The following is a 20,818-nucleotide window of genomic DNA, read 5'->3' as shown; positions in this document are numbered from 1 at the left end:
CTAGCTTCGCCTTACTATCAAAGTGTGTACCTTCTTGGATCTCTACTGAACGCTCCAGGTTTTTAACAAGAATCTCCCATTCCTGTGGGAACTCTAGGAATTATTCAGTTTATAGCTCCCTGGTATTTATTCTTTCTCCAGCCTCATGGAACTTCACCCCACCTATGTGCAACTCAGTATTAAGTTAACAATTCAAAAGGACCCCTCTGCAGAATTTTGTAGTTCCCTTCCTGCTAGCTTCCTATTCTTCAGTACTCTGTAAATTTCAGTTGCCTTGGCTTCCCCAAATTTCTGATCTGTTTCCTCAGGTCAGTAAGACTATCATTCTCTGTTTGAGTTATCCCATTTAGGATAAAAGCCAGGGTTCACCTAGTCCCCTCCACCTTCCTTTCAGGGATCACATTATCATACTGTCAACTGTCCAGTGTCTGAAAACAGCTTTTTCTAGTGGGAGGGCAAGTCCAGGACTGGTTACACCATCATAGTGGGAAGAAGAAGTATCTCATGCTGTTTTAATTTGCATTTTCCAGATGTTTATCATTCACAATGTGGCTAACAAAAGGCAGAACCTTTGTCTCATGTATGGCTGCGGTCTTAGTAATGCTTAGAGTAGTGCAGGGCACAGAGCAAATACTATTATTTGTTAAATGACTTAACTAGTTATGTTTATCCATATACTTTGGAGGTACACGATATGTGTCCTTCATCCATTTAATGCTGAAGACCTAAGAAAATAGGTGATTCTAAGCTGTATCCAAGGTAACTCAAGAGTACGTCTGAACCTCCCATGTAATTTCTATTTTTATGCAACTATGTTGTGCTACACAAAAGGATATACTAGACACATTGATATACAGACAGACCATACAAGCAATAAATATGGAGACAACATGATGCTCCAAAGAAATGGTTACTCCAAAAATGATCACAACAACTTTTAGGACATTACTATAAGACATACTTCAACCAATTTTGAATAAATTAAATAGAAATTCTCATTTCAAGAAGAAATTGGGATTTAAGTCTTCGTTTACCCATACACATGATTAGAAAAAGGCAAATTACTGTACCTTACAACTCATGGTGTAAACATTATTTCAGTGAATGGCAAACTCAAGGTATATGCGATAAAATAAGGCAATATGGATGTCAATTACCTATTTTAATATTTAGTAATATTGTATTTTGCATATACAAATCAATAATTTGAGTTCAGAAAAGCCTTTTAAATATGCTAACACAGGGGCACCTAGGTGGCTCAGTTGGTTGAGTGTCCGACTTCGGCTCAGGTCACGATCTCACAGTCTGTGAGTTCGAGCCCTGCGTCGAGCTCTGTGCTGACAACTCAGGGCCTGGAGCCTGCTTCAGATTCTGTGTCTCCTTCTGTCTCTGCCCCTCCCCAGCTTGCATTCTGTCTCTCTTTCTCTCAAAAATAAATAAACATTTAAAAATAAATAAATAAATATGCCAACACAATACTCAAATATCAGGGATACCAGATTTCATTTCTATAAATCTGAAGAAGCACTAGGTTTTTGATAATATAAAAAGGAGTTCCAAATTTCAAAATTTTGCTATGCTGGCTTATGCGTGATTACTGGTTTACTGATATAAGCAATTCTATACATTTGTCAGGCAAACTTCTGAATTTTTTTAAAGTTTATTTATGTAAGTAATCTCTATACCCAACATGAGGCTCGAACTCACAACCCCGAGATTAAGAGCTGCATGCTCTACTAACTAAGCCTGCCAAGTGCCCCACAACCTCTGAATTTTAAAGTAGTTATGGAATATAACTATATTTAAATTTAAAATATTACACAAACATGTTTTATCATAGGAAAATTGGAAAATACAAGAAGCAAAAATAATGCAGCCAAAAATTATCAGAATCCTACTTCTGTTCAAGTTTCAAAGCATTATGGCCTTTCCGATTATTTTATTTTCTATAAAATATTAATGCTAACAAAAAACAGCTAAAAATGACTAATGACTTCTTTTTTTTAGTGTTTATTTATTTTTGACAGAGAGAGAGAGAGAGAGGCAGAGCATGAGCAGGGGAGGGGGCAGAGAGAGACAGAGACACAGGATCCAAAGCAGGCTCCAGGCTCTGAGCTGTCAGCACAGAGCCTGATATGGGGCTTAAACCCACCAGCCTCGAGTTCATGACCCAAGCCAAAGTCAGACGTTTAACCCACTGAACTGCCCAGGAGCCCCTGACTTCTCTTTTTAAAATATGGCCTTCAAGGGGCGCCTGGGTAGCTCAGTCCCTTAAGCATCCACAACTTGATTTTGGTTCAGGTAATGATCTCACAGTTTCGTGGGTTCAATCAAGCCCAGCGTTGGGCTCTACACTGGTGGCAAAAAATCTGCTTGGGATTCTCCCTCTCTTTCTGCCCCTCCCCAGTTCATGCTCTGTCTCTCTTAAAATAAGTAAATAAATAATTAATTTTAAGAAAATAAAATAAAATATGGCCTTTGAAGGGACACTTAGATCCTAAGAGTGGCAAGTGAACTCACTGAGCAACATTTTACATGAACAGAGAAAGTATGATGCCTGAGAACAGCAGCATCACTAACATGAATCTGAATGTTAGCCACAGTTTTTCCCTTGTTAAATGACTCTCCTCTCCTAAAAAATGTAAAAGGTAACTAAAAATATACATATTTATATATGCAATTTATGCAATAACAGAGCAGACACGTGGTAGGACTATAAGGTATGAGGTTAGATGTAAATATTCCTAAAATTCGTAGATATGACCTTATCTCTTGTAAATTAGAGGAAAAAATATTTTTTCTTTAGTATCTTTGAGACAGAAATATTACATCTATAATTCATATCTTTTTACCTATGTCTATGAGAAAGTAGGGGGAAAGAAATAGTAGCATAAAGAAAAGAACACAGTGATTAAAAGAGGTCTTTCAAGTGAGACTCGCATCACACTACCTATATTATGTGGTCTTGAACAAATTATTCAACTTTTCCAAGCTTGGATTCTGCATCTTTTTTTTTTAATTTTAATTTTAATTTTAATTTTATTTATTTTAAAATAGGCTTCATATCCAGTGCGGAGCCCAATGCAGGGCTTGAACTCATGATCCCGAGGTGAAGACTTGAGCTGAGAGATCAAGAGTCGGATGCTTAACTGACTGAGTCACCCAGGGGCCCCAGATTCTGCATCTTTAAAGTGTGGGCCACAATCTCTTAGGAGTTGTTATGAGGATTACATTTATATTTATTTTTTTAATTCATGTATTTTGAGAGAGAAAGAGAGTGAATATGAGTGGGGGAGGGGCAGAGAGAGAGAGAATCCCAAGCAGGCTCTGCTAGGTAAATGCAGAGCCCCCACGCAGGGCTCAATCTCATGGTTTCGTGAAGTCATGACCTGAGCTGAAATCAGGAGTCAGATGCTTAACCGACTGAGCCTCCCAGGTGCCCTGAGGATTACATTTAAAGAGTAATGTGTAGTGCTCGCTTTGCCAGCACATATATTAAAAACTTGGAACCATACAGAGAAGATTAGGATGTGGCCCCTGTGCAAGGATGATACGCAAATTTGCGAAACATTACATAAAAAAAATAAAAGAGTAATGTGTATATAAGGCTAAAATGGAAGATATTAATATTTATTATCCTTTAGAAATAGGCAGCTGAAGCATAATGTGCGACTCAAGGACATAGACTGAGCTATCCCTGGAGATGAAACTAAAATATGGATCTTAGACTCATGGATCAACCACAATGCACACAACAGACCTTTGAACATCTCTAAACTAAGTGGTCTGTGCAATCATAATGATAATATGCCACTTAACTCTCAAGGATATTGTAAAGATTTAAATGAACTCATCTTTGTAACACAATGAGCATAGTGCCTTGCTCACAGAATGTGCTCACTACTAGATGATGATGTGGTTATTAGTATATGATGATGATGGTGATGATGTGATAGGCAATGGAGGAACATGGAGATGGACAAAGTGAATTTCAAGATGCTGACCAGAATGTTCGGCATCTAGAGGCAGTGATTTATGACCTCAAACTTCAAGAAGTAATCTACTCACGTTTCTTGCCTCAGTTCTGCCTCCTTATCTCCCTGCACCCAAAAGGATAGCTCTTATTTAACAGATGAAGTTACTCTCTTTAGTGGAATATGTATTATCCCAAGAGTACTAGTACAGTTCCTCTTGTATGTATGATGTTGAAAGGTACAGTAAGTTGAAGAAGTGCTTATAGTATGAGAAACCTGGTGGTTAGTTTCTGAATGTTTTACAAACTGAATTAAAAGTATGTTGTATGACATTGGGTCCAAGATTCTGGTTTAAATTTCAAGTTTAAATTCTGTTATCCTCTATTATTTTTGTCTACCAGATTCTAAGCTCCTTGAAGACAAGGACTATAGAATAGTCATCTCAGAGATGCCAGGGTGGCTCATTCAGTTGGGCAATGGATTCTTTGGTTTCAGCTCAGATCATGATCTCACGGTTTGTGAGTTTGAGTCCATGTCGGGCTCTGCACTGGCAGCGTGGAGCCTGCTTAAGAGTCTTTCTCTCTCTGCTCCTCCCCTGCTCGCTTTCTCTCTCTCTCAAAATAAATAAATAAACATTAAAAAAAGAATAACCATCTGAGAACAGTGTTTTGAGAATGACATATAATGATGTTTTCCATTTTGCACCAGTTTTCAATAATGGCTGAAAACATGCTGATTAGTCATCTGGTCATACACAAGAAGCTGTATGGAAAGATGAGTTGCTTAGTCTGATGGAAAGTAGATCATGGGTTAACTGGAGGACAGAACTATCACACCACCAGGCAAGTCACTGAGTTAGAGATCAAAGCAGAAATTTTTATTCTGACTTCCCTTAATACAAAAAGAAATAAACTGTTTGCATTACTTTTTGGTTGCACATCAGAAGGTTATCTATAAATATGCAAAAGTAGACACCGACTTAGCTTAGAGGTCTTTCTTTTCTTAGGGGTTTTATAAGTCTCCTCCCACTCCTGGTTTTTAAACTAATAAAACATATTGTTCTATTCACCACATTACGTTCTTTAAGATTTGAAAAAAAAAAAGGCTGGCAGTTAGATGGAGGCAGAAGCAGTGTTGCTTAAGAGTCTATCCATTTTCCATACAATTTCTGTCATGTTAATAATGTACCTCACTGGATGTGTAGAAAAGAGAAAGCAGAATTACATATAGGCATGGAAGAACAAGTGTAAGGAAAAGAACACTAAAGTCAGTTTTTATAGAATTTCGTCCTAAAGCTAAATGTCAGCTCCCCAATGGATAATATTTCTATGATTAGAAACAAATAACTTGGGAAACTTTCAATATTGTGGAAGACAAAAATCTCAAAATCCTACCAGGGAGGTTCTGCTTCTGTATACCCAAGTAAGCTTCTTCTAGATGGGCCCTCTCACAGAGTGACTTTAAATTCTGGACAACGGACAAAAAGCAACTATCTCAAGGCCCTGGAGATTAAACATAATACAGTCTGGAAGAGAGCTAACAATTGCAAAAAACAAAAAACAAAACAAACAAAAACACAACACAAAAACAAACAAAAAACAGATTTGGATGAGTTTCTCTTTAAAAAATTATTTTTATTTTTATTTTTTAGCTTCTGGGTTAAAAACAGACCACAGCACTGCATGGGGTCAATAAAACTCCAATAGAAAACCAACAGTTTTTCTACTCTAAAGTATCAAAAGACAGAGCTTGTAGGAATAGCAGTCACTGAAAAGTTAGGGGAAGAGGATTTCCAGAAAAAAGAGAGAGAGAAAGAGAGAGAGTGTGCGCTGTAAGGAGGCAGCCAAAATTCTGTGTGTAAACTCTGCTCAAACCTCTGGCTAATTGCTGAACCATGCATTGTATGGGACAGACTGGCTAAGTATAAAACAATTGAACTGAACTCAACTGATGCCCAAAAGATAGAGTTTTCCATTAAATCAAACCAAGTTAATTGCTTGCTAAAAGAAAAAAAATTAGTGATGCTCTTTGAAGGAATATGACAAAATCCAGAATATCTACTAAATGAAATGTTTAGGACACAGAATTACTCATCACATGAAGAACCCAGAAAATAGGACCCATTATCAAGTGAAAAGATGGAGACCAACCCTGCAATACTGTAGATACTGTAATCAGCAGATAAAAAACTTAAAGCAGCTATTATAATGATTTTCAGAGAAGTAAAGGAATATATAATCTTAATTAAAAAAAGGCAAGAAAATCTCTGATTTTACAGAAACTGTAAAAAAGAACCAAATGCAAATTCTAGAACTGAATAACATAATAGCTAAAATTAAAAGTCACGGAATAGGTCTAACAGTATTTAAATGTTTAAACATGACAATTTAAATGACAGTAAATAGTATGTACATATATGTATGTATACACACACACACACACACACACACACACACACACACACACACACACACAGTATATAGTAAATTGAAAAGTTTAAAATGACAGAAGAGTCAGTGAATTTGAAGATAAATGAATGAAAATTACCCAATCTGAAGACCACAGAGAACAAGGATTAAACACAAAAACCAAAACTGGGGCACGTGGGTGGCTCAGTAGGTTAAGCAAATGACTTTGGCTCAGGTCATGATCTCGCAGTTTGTGAGTTTGAGCCTCACATTGGGCTCTGTGCCTACAGCGCAGAGCCTGGAGCCTGCTTCAGATTCTGTGTTTTCCTCTCTCTCTGCCCCTCTCCTGCTCACATTCTATTTCTCTATCTCTCAAAAATAAACATTAAAAAATATTTAAAATAAAATAAAAACAAAAACAAAACAAACAAAAAACACCTCCGGACCTGTGAGGTGATATCCAAAGGTTTAACATATATGTAATTAGAGTCTCAGAAGAAGAGAAACGAGGCAGATAAAATTTTTCAAGAAATATTGGCTAAATATCTCATATCTGTTTCATAATCGAGGAGTTCAGGATAAATAGAACAGAAACAAATTAGGCTCATCGTACTCAAACTGCTAAAAACCAAAGAAAAAGAGAAAATCTTGAAAGCAGCCCGAGATAAGCAAGATAGGTAGGGCAGGGGTGTTAACATATTCTTACAAAGTGGAAATCAAGTAGTGCCTTATACCTAATGGAACACGACATATAGAAATAGGGATGGCTGGGTGGCTCAGTCGGATGAGCATCCAACTTTGACTCAGGTCATAATCTCACGTTCATGAGTTTGAGCCCCGCATCAGGCTCACTGCTATCAGCACAGAACCCACTTCGGATCCTCTGTCTCCCTCTCTCTCTGCTCCTCCCCCACTTGTGCTGTCTCCCAACATACATTAAAAAAAAGAAATACAGAAGTGAACAATAAACCATTTATGGCTATAATCAATAAAATAAAAAACAGAGACATAGTTATTTGGGAGGAAAGGCGGAAGCAGTGCAAATAAAGTTACTGTTTCATTAGATGTTTTAAAACTAATCAATAAATGTCAGCAGAAGCATGCTAATCTAAAGACATGGTGTTAACTACCAAAAGAAATAGCCAAAAGTGTTTAAGTGACTGTCCCCTAGAGGAGTGGAATTAGCAATGAGAAAGGGTAAGGCTAGGGACTATAGCTTTTCATTTTAAGCCTTTCTGTACACTTTGACTTTTCATTAAAACACACACACACAAACCTATTAGAGAGCAAATGCTTCTCCCATTAGAAAAATTTTAAGTCATTAAGTATTTATTGGGTAACTATTTTTTTTTAAGTTTTTAAAGTTTACATATTTATTTTGAAAGAGAGAACAGGGGAGGGGCAGAGAGGGACAAAGAGAATCCCAAGCAGGCTCCACACTGTCAGTGCAGAGCCCAAAGGGGGCTCAATCCCATGAACCACGAGATCATAACCTGAGCCAAAATCAAGAGTTGGACGCTCAAATAACGGAGCCACTCAGTCGGCCCTTGGCTAACTTTATTTTTACTTTTTTTTACAGAGAGAGAGAGAGATTGAGATAAAGAGAGAAAGAAAGAGAGTGTGAGCATGCCCACGAAAGCAGGGGAGGGGCAGAGGGACAGAGAGAGAGAAAACCTCAAGCAGGCTCCACGCCCAGCATGGAACCCAACTCAGGGCTCAATCTCAGGACCATGATATCATGACCTGAGCTGAAATCAAGAGGTGGATGCTTAACTACTGAGCCACCCAGACGGCTTTAACATGTAAGACATTATGATAGGCATCAAAACTGGCTTTTTCTCTTTCTCAAAACCTAGTCCTTAACCTGATCTATGCGGAGTTGTCAACAAGACAGCTGGATTTACTGGTTAATACTGGGAGCTCATAAAAGAGAGTTCTGAGTTCTTCACATCAGCGTAAGATATTTCCAAGTCATGGGCATGTATTAGATCACCTAGAAGAAAGAATGGGCAGACAGATCTTCTAAAAGCACATTCTTCTCAAGTAACTAGACTTCCTTTCATGACTTATTGTTAGGTCTAGCCCTAGCCACCTGTTTATGCATATTTTGCCCCTATACTATTTGGCTGAAGTAAATGGTTCATGCTGGGTTATTTTTCCAAAATACTACAAAGAAGAGTCCACCAAACCTCTCTCCTCCTGGGCAATAAGATATTGTAACTTAGGTTCTGAAATCCTGAATACTCCATGATTCCAAACTGCTGACTTTTCTACATATTCATAAAACACAGCCAGTTTCTCTTCATATTATCATGTATTTTCTTTTTTTCCCCCTCTTCTCTCACTAGCAATTTCTTAAGAATTTATTATTTATGAATTGATGTAAATTTTTTTAATAAAGAAATTTATTTATTTATTTATTTATTTATTTATTTATTTATTTATTTTTTAATATATGAAATTTACTGTCAAATTGGTTTCCATACAACACCCAGTGCTCATCCCAAAAGGTGCCCTCCTCAATACCCATCACCCACCCTGCCCTCCCTCCCACCCCCCATCAACCCTCAGTTTGTTCTCAGTTTTTAACAGTCTCTTATGCTTTGGCTCTCTCCCACTCTAACCTCTTTTTTTTTTTTTTTTTCCTTCCCCTCCCCCATGGGTTTCTGTTATGTTTCTCAGGATCCACATAAGAGTGAAACCATATGGTATCTGTCTTTCTCTGTATGGCTTATTTCACTTAGCATCACACTCTCCAGTTCCATCCATGTTGCTACAAAAGGCCATATTTCATTTTTTCTCATTGCCACGTAGTATTCCATTGTGTATATAAACCACAATTTCTTTATGAATTGATGTAAATTTACAAATCTTTCTATAATACTTTCACAGTATTCAAAAGTTATCTTGAAGAGCCTCCAAGAACCAATTTTCCTGATTTCCCATTAATGTAAAATATCACAAAATTAAACTCTGCAATTTGGTATGTTTGGTAATTTAAAGAGGGACTAATGTTTATATTTTTTAAGTGTTCTGGAGAAAAAGAATTTATTAATCAAGTTTATTATGTTAACCGTATTATGTGGAAATGCATAATTAATATATGATACAATCATTGACTTATACCATCTCAAAATTTGAAGGGTGAATATCTAAGGATCCTCTCTATATCATAAGTCATATGGCTTGTGGGCCAAATCTGGCCATCTAACTTTTTATGATCCATGAATTAAAAATGGCTTTTAAATTTTTCAAGAAGTTATTTTAAGTGGTTATATAAATACCTACATAATATTCTTGATTTTACCTGTTAGCCAACAAAGCCTAAATTATCTACATTGAGAAAAAGTTTGCTATTGTCATAAATGGTCAGTGCAGTATAGCTATTAATAATAAACATTACCAGGAAGTCACTTTTATCTTATTCTCAAATAAGTAATAGAATTTTTAATGAGCAAGTTATAGTAACATTTTCATAGCACAATCTGTATTATGAGGTGTACTAAAGTCGAGTAAGTGTCCATTTAAAAATTATATTAATCTCAGGATAACTGAAAATAATACATAGGGTACAAAGAGAATGAAAAAGATAGAAAAAAAAGGTGTCACTTTTGACCAACAGTCATCAACCTTTTTAAGCTTTTAATGTTTGGTTCCCTTCCTTTCTTTGACACAAGAAAGAATAAAATCAGCTACAGCGATAACAGGTCGCCCTGTTCACTGAGAAAGAAGTGCCAAACTTTCAGCTTTAAGAGGCTTAATGGAGTCAAATGCTGGTGGTAATGTCACCTAAGTCTCTGCTTTCCCCTATGGTAATAGTGATATGTCTCTTTGTTTCTTTTCTTATGGGAAGTCCAGTTACTCCCTACCAATTCTAAAGTAAAGCAGGCTCAAGTAATTAAGAACTTTGCAGTCCTTCCCTACAAGGCAAATCCATTTTACAGCCAAACTCTGGCCAAAGCGTACTTTGTTTGCCCCCTAAACTTTATACCCAGTCTGTTCAACTACAGAGAGAATAGCCAGGCAGCTTCATCTACGTAGTATAGCCATTTTGTTCTAGATAGAACACAAAGGTACCTACTGCCTGCGGTTCCCCTTCCAATTGATATCAAAAGCAAGTAGTGTGTAATTCTATTTGAAACAAGCTGGTGAAAAATACCTTCCCAAGAAGCTGGGTTGTCTAGATAAGTCAATGTCAGACTGTAGCATGCATCAGAGTCACTTAGAGGGCTTGTTGAAGTGCAGATTGGTGGACTCCATCCTCAAGTTTCTGATACAGTAGTTTGGTGGGGGGCCCAAGAATCTGCACTTCCAAAATATCTCCAGGTGATGCTCTTGGTGCCAATCCACAGACCGTACTCTAAACTAGATGATCTCCAAAGTTCCTTCAAAATTTGAAAGCTGTGGAATAATGTCACAGAAAACGTCTTGAAAATAAGTTGCTTACACTTGACTTGAACATCCATTAATACTGGATATTTGGATCAGTCCTGTGGTGAAAACCAATTCACACACAAATCCACACAACTGATGCAAACAGAAAAAAACAAAATGAGAAATTTTCTCTGAAAAAGTAATGACGATGTGGTATTTGGTAAGAGATAAATGTTTAATCCTTCCCTTCCCTTTTTTCATGGGGTGGAGAAGGGATTGTTCACAAAGAAAAACCAAAATATACACCCAGCCGACAGACGATCCTGATATTTTCCTTCTCCCCCAACAGCTTTTATGTTATGTATCTTCAACCATTATTGCCACAGACTTAGCAGCAATCTTTTTAGTCTAGATCTCTATTATGATCAATTTTAATCTGCACATTATGTAGCAGTAATTACATTCTTCTTGCTTTTAAACATTCTACTTTGTCAAATTGTGCTATGAGCTAAAAAAGCACAGTGGAGAATCAGTCTTATATTCCTACTGCTATAACACAACATATTCCTTAGCAGTTTGGTTAGAGCTGTTTTAAGTAAATTCTATTTAGTCACATTTCTTGAAAAACCTCTCCTGGGATTTTAAATTCCAATCAGTATTTTGTGTCTTCTGATCTGCTCCATGTTTCTCAGCTTTAATTCCCTGAAGCTTACTCTTTGTTGATGCTGTCTAAATTGTAAACTTTGCTAAATTCATTTTCCCACAACTGTGAAGGAATAAAAAGTTAATCTGTTTTGTTTTTAGATTTCTAAAAAAGAAACTGATTATTAATTATTCATAGATTTTAGTGGAGTTTGTGCATCTCAGTGTAGGCTGCAGGGAGGTATATATATTACAACAAGTAGTTCTAAATTTGGAGTTTTAATACAATTTCAAATGTACTAAATCAGAGCTTCAAATTCTCAGGGAAGCCTCATGGCAAGAAAAAAAATATTTTGCTCTTTATAAATACATGTAGAATTGCTTGGTAATAATATCCACAATAAAACACCTTATTATTATATAGATTCAAATTATAAATTAGGTCAGGCCATGTCCCCTGAAATGTAAACAGTGAATTAATAGATTTATAAAGTAATTGTCAATACTGACTCCTTTTAAGACAGGAATTAAAAAACAGCTAACAAAAGATAATAAATCTTTTTATGGTGCTACCTAATGAGAAAAATAAAATGGTTAAGATGAAAGAAACAACTGGGGCACCTGGGTAGTTCAGCTGGTTAAGCATCTGAATCTTGATTTCGGCTCAGGTCATGGTATCACATTTTATGAGATAGAGCTCCTCACTGGGCTCTATGCTGACAGCACAGAGCCTGCTTGGGATTCTCTCTCTTTCTCTCTCTGCCCCTCCCCTGCTCTCTCTCTCAAAATAAATAAATAAACTTAAAAAAAAGATGAAAGAAACAACCTAAATATTGAAGGAGAAATATAAATAGCTTTCCTAATTGTATTTCCTAGTTTATAACTGTGTAGACATATAATAGTATTACTATAAGGGAAATAGAAGGTGGTGACTATAATTTATTTTTTCGATTTAACTGCACTAATGACAACAGGCAGATACAAAGCTAACTCTCTTGTTCTTAGTGGTTATGTGTTTCTGTACATAGGTCTACTTCAGGTTTAGTAGCTCTATCACAGTTTTTATAAGAGTTTTCAAAATTACTCACGTTATTAGTAATAAAGATCACTTAAAATTTGTAGGTCTAACTGTGAGCATATACGAATGGCATAGCGTAGGTAATATTCCATGCTCACTATAGGCCACACAATGCAAAGCACTTGACAGACATTGTTTGCTTATCCTCATAACTTTCTTATGAGGCAGTAACTCTTATTATGCACATCTTAAGAACAATGAAACGGAAACTGGAAGAGTAGGAATAACTTGTAAAAAGTCCCACAGCCGATGAGTGGTAATGCTCGAAAATGAACTTTATATGTCTTACTACAAGGTCCAGGAATTTAACCACTTCTGTAAACTACCTTAGGTATGCACCTCGACCCCAAGGAACAGAGTACTCTTTTTACACGACTGTCTAGTTTGATAGAGGGCATTTAGGCTCAGTGGATAGGGGTGACATGTTACTAAACACAAATCCCCATTCACAATTAAATTTGGACCTAAGTTCTATACAGATTAAACCAGGCCTATTCCATACTAATCTATGGATTCTCTCAAATCCTATGATTCCTATGGATTCTCTTCTCAAAAAAGGACTATGGAAAAAACATGATGCTAATATACACTAGAAGTCTTCCTATCCTATACTGATAGCAACTAGTTAGCAGTTGATCAGTTTAAAAACCTTTTGGAAGAAGTGGGGAAAAGACAAAAAATGATATATGTATGAAACTCTTTAACTTAAAATATAAATGTACATTTATTCACCAAACTTCTGATATAAAGCCAAAGCCTTTCTGTTTGAATATGAATTCCAATTTGTCTTTCTGGATAAACTATTGTAAAATGCAGAGTCTATTCATTTTCTTTAAAAAAAAATTTTTTTTAATGTTTGTTTATTTTTGAGAGAGACAGAGACAAAACTTGAGCGGGGTGGGGCAGAGACAGAAGGAGACTCCCTGGAGCCGAAGCAGGCTCCAGGCTCCGAGCTGTCAGCACAGAGACCGATGCGGGGCTCGAACCCACAAACCACAAGATCGTGACCTGAGCTGAAGTCAGACGCCCAACCGACGGAGCCACCTAGATGCCCGTCTTTAAAATAAAACAAATTTAGACAACCTAAGTATAGATAGATTTTTAAAATGTTTTTAACTGAATAAATTTGGCATGTAACACTGTATGAATTTAAAGTATATAGCATGTTGCTTTGATATATTTCTATATAATAAAATCCTGATACAGCAATATTTATCACATAATTATAAATCATTGTTGATATTCATTATATTGTAATTAGATTTCTATGGCTTATTTACTACTCATCACAAGTTTGTACCCTTAAAAACCGTCAATCTTATCCCCCTCAGTGTTTTTATCCTAATTCATTACAGCTTTTTTAAAAATCGAATTACCTTTGTTGACATTTTAATTGATTTTTTCCAAAATTTTTAACATAGTTTTCCTAAAACGTTACCATTACAAATGCCCTCTTTGTTGCATTCATATTTCATTAGCTAATATATAAAAATTTAGTTATAATATCATTAATTTAACTGCCTTTAAGTAAGCGCATGCCACCATAAGGTAACAGAAGTAACTGGGTAAGTAAGAAGGTGGCCAACTGCCTGTAATATCCACCTCATCCTAACAACAGTCAGTAGGTGTCTAAAGGGGAATGGAGAACATTAATTAATCCTGCAAGTAGTTAAGGGAAGGTCAGTTAAGAAAGCTTCTACTGTTACTAGTAGAGCTAAGCCATCCTGCCTAGGGCAGTTACATGCAGAACGCAGATAATGTAAGATTGGATTCAGAAGTCTAACTGAATATCTTCAGATATCAAGATGCCTGCAAAGTGCCAATTATCAAGATTTATATCTGCAAATAAAACACAGAGTATAAAATCCTGCCAATCCACTATGGGAACTGATAAGAGCCAGTGTCCATAATTAAAAAAACAGTGATGACCTAAACAGTGATGGGGTACCACATTAAAGCATGAAGAGATTTCCATAAAAGGGAGTTATCTGATGTTATGACTACAATTTTTTAAAGTTTTTATTTAAATACCAGTCAAGACACAGTGCGGTATTAGCTTCACATGTACAACTTAGTGATTCAACATCTCCATATAATACCTGGTACTTTACTGACTACATTCTTAACAATAAACTATTGGAGAATTAAAATGTCAAAAGCAATACTAAAAATATAAAACAAAACTACTTCAGATAGATTAACATTGACCAAAAAAAAAAAAAAAAAAAAAAAAAAAAGTCTTTTCAAAACCCAAGGCATAACTTGGGAAAAATTATATAATTAAAATTAGAATAAAATTAAAATTAAGTTAGAAGTAGAAGAGGTAGTTCCTAATTTAAATAATCTAAGCTGGGGGCACATGAATGGTTCAGTCGGTTAAGTGTCTAACTATGGCTCAGGTCATGATCTCATGGTTTGTGAGTTCAGCCCTGCGTCAGGCTCTGTGCTGATAGCTGGTAGCCTGGAGCTTGCTTCAGATTCGATGTCTCCCTCTCTCTCTGCCCCTCCCCTGTTCATGCTCTGTCTCTCTCTCTCTCTCAAAATAAATAAACATAAAAAAATAAAATAATCTAAGCTAAATAGTCTAGATATTAAAATAGCTACAAAAACTGTTCCTTTAGGCAATGACTTATCCCCAGAAAGAGGAAGAGTAGAAAACACTAGACATTTGGGTACAATAAAAAGAATTCCCCAACACAATAGAGAAAACCTAGGTGTGGGTACAAGAAAATAATGGTAATTTTTAATCTCAGTTTTGCCAAACTAAATCTGACCTTTTCCGGTACTTAAAAAGGAGAGACATAGAACCACAGTATGCCCCTAGCCTTGAGCTTAGGTAAGCTGACCTCATACATCAGAGCAACTTTTCAGTAAGAAATTCTTAAACCAAGTCAAAATTGGCATAAAGCTATTTCTTCCTCTTCTAGGCACTATAATATTTTCAGAGATTCTTGAGCCTCAGAGAGGGGAGAAGGAGCCTGATTTGCCATACTTAATTCTAGCCTCAGTTTAAAAGTGTTTAATAAGTCTGATCAATAAATAAAATGGCGAGTCAGGCATTTTCAAGACTTCACTTCAATAAAATCTTAGTGAACAGAATATTTAATATTATACACAGGTTATCTGCTTTGGCCGGCTTAGCTGAATTCAAGCTAGTATTACTGAAGTCCTAGGTAAGCTCAGAATGTTCCACTGATTTATTCAACAAATGTTTATTGAACATCTACTATGTTCCAGGCACTGTGCTAACAACTGGTAATATAATAATAAACGGGATAAATATGGTTTCTGCCTTGTAAGGAGACAAGACCTACATCACACACATACTAAATCACAATAAAAGTTAACAACAACTGGACAATTATGATCTGAAACCATTCAAAGTATTTTACTCATTTAATCCTCACAACAACTGTATGAAGTAGATACTATTATTACCTGTTTTTTTACAGATGAGGAAGCTGAGGCACAGAGAGGTTAAATTACTTGCCCAAGGGCACAGAACTAGTAAGTGTCATTCAGGATTCAAATCCAGGCAGTCTAGTTACAGAGTCCACACACTATGTTATACAGCCATTTATGCTAACCAACACTGCTAAATAATTAAAAACTTATATTTGTAACAAATGCTAACATGAAAAGCCCACTCTGCACTGAATGCATAATTTTGCCGTAATTCTAAGCTTCTCATTATATAATTATAATATGACAATATACTTGTTTATTCATATTGTCGGGGAAGGGGATTCTTTTAAACAAGGTAAAGGAAATTATACACTTATGGATTGTTTTAGTTCGACTGTGAAACCAATTTCTACTGGAAGTAACACAAATTCACACTGAAATACTTGGAACATTAATGATTACTGTAACAGTGTTCCAGAGAAAAGTCCACACTAGTACCCACCGCTATTGACTGCAAGATGTTTTCTAAATCTAGGCATGCTTTAAACATTCTGATCAGAGCTTTAATTACTCTCTGCTCACTTTAATAACTTAACCTAACAAGAAAAAGTAAAGACACTTTCCCTTATCACCAAAGGAAAAACAGGAAAAGTAAAGATAGGTACAGGAAGAAATAAACAGGGTGTTGCAATAGCCAGTAAGTGACATTGTCATCAATTATTATTATTATTCAGTAACTTACCATGAACCATATGGTAAGTTTTCACAATGCTGTTGTGAAAGCAATTTGCCCGTAAAAACACATCTAATCCTGACAAACCCTGCGGGAACTGTTCTACTTATTTCACAGATGAAGAAACTGAAACACAGAGAGGTTACAGAACATACCCAATATCACAAAGCTCGTAGGTGGTAGAATATGAACTACTACATCATATTGCAGGAATTAATGTAAGATAGTCATCTTGCTTTAGGGATAACTTAAATTATGTTAAAATAAAAATGGGAAATTTATTGGGATGATGTTAAATGAAGAGAAACTTATTTTATCTTCAAACGTCTTGAAGAGTCCTATTTCTAACTATATATTACAGACACAGAAAACCAACTGAACTCCAAGAAGTGTACTTGGCTGTGGATAACTCGCTAGGTGCTTCCTTCTCCCCTCTCTACTCTCACCTGCTTCAGGTGGCCTCTCTCCCTTTCTCCTCTTTAAAGAAATAGAATACTGTTTGCCTAATGTAGATCACTGCAGCTAAGAGACTGGACTAAGGCTCTGGAAAACCAAAAGCACAATCACTTAACAACAATAGATTCATGGTCCCGTATGAATTCATATTCCTGACTTCTAAGCGAATGAAAATGGTGATTAAGTATTCTCTAAAACCCCTGCAAACTTTGGCTTCCATAACAGTTTTACCACCTTGGTTCTCCCAGTATCTTTCAGACTCTCCCTTAATTCATCTCACCCTTCTTTTGCCATGGGTTTTCCCCTTTCACTCCCTTAAATGGATATTCCTTAAGATTTTCTTCTTCACCCCTGAGAGGAGGTACAGAAGTTAGAGAAAGACCTAAGTTGGAATCCTGATCTCTTATGCTTAAATTGCTTACTGGTTAACCTGATTAGGTCTTGCTTTCTTCATCTGTAAGATCAGAGCCATAAAAATTTAAACTGCCACTGAAAAAATCAAGTGAATTAAAGTGAAATGCCTGTTAAATGCTCATGAAGTACTCATTTCCCACCTGTTCTGTTTATGTGTTCTCTCATTTTCAAGAAATTTTTACCTACTCTTAAAGTATAACTTACACATTTATATCTTAAAATCTTACTTCTTTTTCAAGTGTTGCAACCACATTTCTACTCTGATACCTTGTTACCACCTCAAACTCACTCCCGGTGCCTCAAAACCAGTTGCCTTAATCTCTCTGTTCCTATTAATGAGAACATCAAGTCTCATTCTTAAAGTCTTGGCATCATCTTTGACAGATCTTCCATATTCCTGGATCCTGTAACTGGCCAGTCACCAATTTTCTTATTCCTTAAAACCTTCCTCTCCATATACCTTTTCCATGGCTACCGTCTTAGCTTACCATTGCCCCAAAAACCTCCCCAATCCGGTCCTGGTATTCACTTCCACAGCATCCTCTGTGAAACCTCTGTTCCAGACAAACTAATGTTATTTACCAGGTGAATGTGTCCTGTATACTCTTGCTTCAAGTTTTACTCAAGTCACTTTATCACTCCACTTTCTGATCCACATGATAAGCTTTCCTCCCTTTAAAAAATAATATGATTCTTTAAAATTAAAGCAGACTTTGGGTGGGGGTATTTGAGTTAAAATGTAGCTTTTCCATAATCTTCTGCAGTGCCAAAACGATTGCTGCCAAGCTTTGTTCTGTACGGTCACCCACTCTTCTTTCCTTCTAAATGACATAACTTCCTTTAGTCATTTATGTCCCTAAGTGTGCTCCTTGGAATACTTGTCATGATTTTGTGGGAGCTGTGTAAGAAAAAAGGGGTCTGTTGGCAAATTAAGTTTTAGAGGTGCTAGATTAAACAGTTAAAATAGGTTCCTTTATTGCAGGACTTCTCATAGCTTTAAAAATGATAAACTATTAGTTTCTCCATTATCATTTTTCTTTATTTCTTACTTGAAGGTATTCCTTTCTCATCTCACTACAGCTTGACCAGCTCCATCTCACTACTCACTCTTTTGAACTGAGTAAGTTTTCAGCTTTAACCAGATTCATTTTTCATCCCTACCTATTGATTCTCAATCTATTTCTTCAGGGAAATACATGCCTCTTATGTCAGGATCTTCATTTCCTAAAAATGATATCCAGACCAAGAGATCTAAGTGGTATGTCTTACATTTAGAAATTCATAGAGATAGGTAGCAATATGCTGGGGTATGCATGTTAATAGGAGAAAATAAGACATATTTTCCTGAAGAAGGAATTTTACTCAAAGATTTTTTTTTTTTGGAAAACATGTTTTATGATTAAAAAATGTAGAATGTATCGCTTCTCGGCCTTTTGGCTAAGATCAAGTGTAAAAAATGTAGAATGTAGATTATTTTAAAAGAAAAATATGAGACTATCAGGAAATTTCCACATTTGCTTTTGGAAGCAACTTTAGGCTACATCCCACACACCTCTGGTATGCATTCAAATTCCTCTGTCCTAAAGGTACTCCCAAGGAAAAGTCCAAGAACCACCAAAGTAGGTCAGTGGAGAGGACGGGTAGAGAAGAGCATTACTCAGAAAATGTTTGCTTTGTGCTAAGTCCTATACTAAATCCTTTACTATATTGTCTTTCTTACTGCCTATAATGACATTGCGAAAAGGCATTATTTCATTAAATTTATAAAAGGGAAGCTTCAGAGAGGTTGACATGCCCTAAGCTGCAACACTTACAAATGGTTAAAATGTTTTACTATACATATAATGTTAGAGTGATAAAGAAAACACAATTATCATGGAAATATTATGACTGATTCCCATGAGAAAAAAATAACTAGGAATCATTCTTTTAAAATAATTTATCACCAACGTGAGATTTTAAGTTTTAATGTAGATCCTGACATAAATGAAGCACCTGTTTCCTTGTAAAACATTATTTGTGGTACTAATGAATTTCTAGATATTCACAAGTGTTATTAGAATGACATGTGTAAGTTTTAGTTAATGGCAACTAGGGAGGACTCTTAAGCCTCTTGTAAGCTTTATACATTATTTCCTAGTACATTTCCTCCCAAATAAAAGCAGTATCTACTACCAATTAAGACTTTAGCCAGTTATCTGTTATATGAATAATACTGAAAAGACCTTAAAGGATTTCAAAAAGTAAACCAAAGATTTTTAAAATGAGGGGTTAAACTATAAATTACATAGCATGAGGCTTAATTTTTTTCATAGAATGCTGCTAGTTAAATCTATAATTTGAATCTTTATATACTGAAAAAAACCAGATGGCTCTCACTTAAAAAAAACTTAGTATACGATAATACAGATTCACCAAATTAACCTACTGCAGAATCTCTCAAAATAGGGAGCTTCGTGGGCAGATTTTAATTTAGACAATTTATAAACAAACAAACATGTTTATATGCAATCTTTCAGGAATATATCCACTGGGCAAGGCCCCAAACAGAAAAAAAATCACAGGATATGCTAAGGAAGATTACAATAAATGAATATTAAAAATACTATCCTTATTAAAAAGTGCCCAAATTAGTCGCTGTTACGATTAATAAGAATTATGGTTTCAGGGATAATGGGACACAAAATCATTTGTATATATATGTTTGTGGGGATAAACTAGTCATAAAAGAGTGTCAGCTTGCAACATACACAGTTACTAACTAGACACAAAATTTAAAATTCCTATCTTCTTACACGACAATGGGTAAAATGTGAATATTCAATTCACTTAATCTATTAAATATATGCTTTCAAATAAAAGTAAAACCCTTTTATTAAAGACAGATATGACAGTACATGTAAATGATTAGTACCTTCATTATTCTTTAATATATTAATTCTCCCTATTTCTTAAGTGCTGGGCAAAGTCAAATGTATAGACCTATAGGCAAAAATCTCAAAAATGGAAGAAGGATTATAATTAAAATGTAGTAACAACAAAGAAACAAAATCTCCCCCCACCCTCGCATTGTGCAAATTAAAGGAACCCAGTTATGTCCCTAAAATATATCTTCTCTGAACAACATGCATTTAAGAAGATCAATTAAGGAAGATAACTAACTAAAAGTATAAGCCCAGATGAAATGCCTTTTTCTTTTGTGAAGTGGCTGAAGATCAGTCTAAATATTCTAATTTTGAAAAACCAAAGTTCCTACTTTTAGTACATTTCTAAGTTACCATGGCTAGCTGAAGAACTAAAAAGAGAAAATAATTAAGAACCAGAAAACAAGAGT

At 35.7% G+C, this 20,818-nt stretch overlaps 1 protein-coding gene, 1 non-coding gene and 1 pseudogene across 12 annotated transcripts in view; 2 read left to right on the top strand and 1 right to left on the bottom strand.

Annotated features, from left to right (window-relative positions):
* Nucleotides 1–20,818, bottom strand: part of TANC2 (tetratricopeptide repeat, ankyrin repeat and coiled-coil containing 2) — a 361,357-nt gene that overhangs the window by 180,048 nt on the left and 160,491 nt on the right. The window lies entirely within an intron of this gene.
* On the top strand, nucleotides 3,472–3,582 carry LOC122207420. Its single transcript, XR_006196841.1, has one exon. It is a non-coding gene; the product is annotated as a U6 spliceosomal RNA (small nuclear RNA).
* On the top strand, nucleotides 18,902–19,079 carry LOC122207513 (annotated as a pseudogene).

This window comes from Panthera leo, chromosome E1, assembly GCF_018350215.1.
Source record: "Panthera leo isolate Ple1 chromosome E1, P.leo_Ple1_pat1.1, whole genome shotgun sequence".
In the NCBI taxonomy this organism is placed as follows: domain Eukaryota; kingdom Metazoa; phylum Chordata; class Mammalia; order Carnivora; family Felidae; genus Panthera; species Panthera leo.
The sequence above is the reverse complement of the archived record's forward strand: the minus strand, read 5'-3'. Positions and strand labels throughout refer to the sequence as shown.